This window comes from Dermacentor albipictus, chromosome 7 (genome assembly GCF_038994185.2).
Source record: "Dermacentor albipictus isolate Rhodes 1998 colony chromosome 7, USDA_Dalb.pri_finalv2, whole genome shotgun sequence".
Taxonomy (NCBI): domain Eukaryota; kingdom Metazoa; phylum Arthropoda; class Arachnida; order Ixodida; family Ixodidae; genus Dermacentor; species Dermacentor albipictus.
This window is the reverse complement of record NC_091827.1, coordinates 91,240,974-91,244,053: the sequence shown is the minus strand read 5'-3', so window position 1 is coordinate 91,244,053 and position 3,080 is coordinate 91,240,974. Positions and strand designations below refer to the sequence as shown.

Here is a 3,080-nt window from a genome sequence, read left to right as displayed (position 1 = left end):
GAAGAGTCGAGTCGCCGCCCACACTCAGCCCGAAACGGCCGAGGCAGTTACGCTCCTCGGGGCCGTCAGGCGAGGACTGGGTCCAGAGGCAGGCAGTTTTGCACACTATTGCCTTAGCTATGCAGCAAGCATCCGAGCCAAACGACGCCTCTTTTTTCTTTGCCAAAACGATTGCGGCTCATATGAGGCAGCTGGACGCTGTGAAGCAGGTGCAGTGCCAGAAAGAAATTCTGGACACAGTTGAAAAATTTCTGACAGTGTAAATAAATGTGTTTGTGCAAATGTTCATTTTATTCCTACTCATCAACATATGCAGATGCCCTCTGCCACGGCACAACACCTTGGCCGTTGAAGTAGTCCCGCATGTCCTCACGAACCCTGGCATCAAGTGCGTTTACACGTCCGCGTGTTGCTCGTAGGCCAAGAAATATTTGCTCCCTACTATCTTCAGGCCCCGAGTCAGGAAATCTGCTCATGTCGTTGCCAAGGTAGTTATGTAGCACACATGCTGTCTTCACCATGCGCACAACTCTTTCAGGCTCTGCATTGATTGTAGTGAGAAAAAAGCGAAAGCGATTGGCCAGTATACCGAACGCCTTCTCCACAACCCGTCTTGCTCTGGACAAACTGCGAAATGTATACAAAGTGAAAAAGTATTGCATTTTCTTAGGTAAGCATATTCAAAGGCCTTATAACACCCTCTAAAATACAAAGAATCAAGCTTAAGATGCATGCCTGTAATTAAAGATGCGCTGATCACCCGACAGGCTGCTACCTCTATACGGCTTCATCAGGTTCTTCCCGATTGGAAATGCGTCTTCGGCCATAAACACGGGGGGTAGGAATAGACCTGGTCCAACTTCCACATGGTCTGGCAAGTTTGCTCTGTTGCCTTCCAATGCCTCCTGCAGGGGCGTGGTCTGCCATACTCCTGCGTCACCTCAAGCGCCGGGCACACAAACGTCAATGTAGGTACAATTATAATTTGCATCCACAACAGCCAGAAGAATTATGCTAAACGACTTTTTATAGTTGAAGTAAAGGGACCCAGAGTTGGCTGGTTTGGTTATGCAGACATGCTTCCCATCTATTGCCCCCACACAGTTTGGAAATTGCCAATTTCCGTCAAACCCCCTAATAACGTAGCGCCAATCTTCAACTGTTTTTGGTGACTTCATGTATTCTTTGCTTAGCCTATGATAGATAGCCGAACATGTTTCGGGAATGAAATCGTTGGCGGTAGAGTGCCCGACTCTGAACTGGCGACTTAGGGAATGGTGGCTCTCACCTGTAAATAAAAAAAGGCGAGGTGGAAGGACCTATTTAGATTGCCGCTAGAACATACTGGCGCATGCAGGCAAACTAGACTAAAGGTGGGCAGTTTATGCAGGCACGGCAGCTGGGCAATCGTTTTGCTTTTTTCTTACTGTCGATGTCAGCGAAATAGTGGCGTTTTAGCTCCTATGAACCCCACTTCCTGCATGTCGCTGAGAATGTACAGAACGCCAAGGCTCAGCTCTCCTATAAAGAAAATAGCTAGCTGCGCGCTACACTGTGGCAACACATAGAGCATCTACGTTCGGCTGCTGGTCTTGAAGCTGCATGCTGCACCCGGTGCTGCATTTCAGTGCAATTGGCTGTAAGAAAGTACACGAGGCGCAGCTATGGCAATGAGAAGTGATGTAAGGCTGCAACAGCCCAAACCAAGACGAAAAATGCTTACTAGATGCAAGGTAACGCAGCGTTGCTTGCAGCTTCGTCGCCGGCTGTATCGGCTGGCGCATGACAGTCGTCTTCCGTGCTATCCTAGGTCCCACGCGCGCGAGAAGTTCCGCGAACTGCTCCCGGCTGACGCGCAGGAGCCGTCTGTACTCAGAAGGGTCGGACACTGCCAGCTCTTTGAATAGTTGGTTCTGCAGGCCGAGCTCCCTCCTGCACACCCAATCCTTCACCCAACACGACCTTTTCGGGGCGGGGTAGTAATCTTCTTCGTCCACGCAAAGAGCCAACGCCATAGCGGCCAAACAACGTTTCTGCTCCGCCTCCATTTCGACGACTTCTATTGCCGATACATGCGCAACATGAGCGCGAGGGGTTGGCATGGTTTCGCAAATTTGTTGAGTCGCGAGCACTGCGGCCAAGAGTGTAACTGGTTGATCTGCTCCGCCGTCTGCTATGGCGGTTCGTCATGTGGATGTGCTCTGCGCCAGACCGGACCGCGCCGGGCCGTGACGTCGCATCACGTGACCGATCGGCCCGCGGACTTTGTCCGTCGTGTGGATCGGCTTTAAGGGGGCTTTGCAGTAGTCTCCGCAATGTCGTTGTCTTCCCTGCTAGCTTCTTCGGCATCTGCGACGACCATCAGGTTTTCAGATAATACGTCCCATTGGAGTGGGCCTATGACACTGGCATAAGAGAGCACACACTGAGAATCATCGTGGCCGAAGCGACGACAGACCCCACATCGCGGAATGCGGCACTCTCCCCGGATATTTCCGATTCCACGGCATGGGAGGCAGAGCGGCGCCATGCCAGGAACGAAGACGAGCGTCATATCAGCAACACGTAGTTGGTGAGGCAGGTCGTCCACAGTGAGGCCCACGTTTAATTTCAGTGTCACCCAGCGGGTGGTTGATCCTTTGTCGATGCATCCCTTGACCTTTCACTTGTCTCTGCTGATTTCCGTCACTTTTCTAAACGGCGCCAAAGCCACTCGCACGGCTTCGTCCGTCGCGTAATGAAGCAGCCAGTATAGTGTTAGTCGGACACCATGATCGTGGCGGTCGATGACCATGCTGCGTTGGTCTTCAACTTAGAACGCATCTGGGGCTAATATCTTACTCTTGCCTTCCTCGTCGTTAAACGTCACTGCCCACAGGTGATTCATTTGGTATGCCCCGAGGACAACTACTTCCGGCAGCAGCGCAAGACGTGCAAGGCTGTCTCGGACATGTTCCACTCAATACGGCCTGGCTTTCACATCGCCACGCAAAAGAAAACGTGATTAAAACAGAAGCACCTGTGGACAGATGAGGCAGAACAACCTGATAATCTTTAACTGGCTTTTCAGTACCATGGCC

General features: G+C 51.5%; 1 pseudogene; it reads right to left on the bottom strand.

The window, feature by feature from the left end:
• Positions 1 to 296: 296 nt before the first annotated feature.
• Positions 297 to 2,048, bottom strand: LOC139047864 (uncharacterized; annotated as a pseudogene).
• Between the last annotated feature and the right edge of the window lie 1,032 nt (positions 2,049 to 3,080).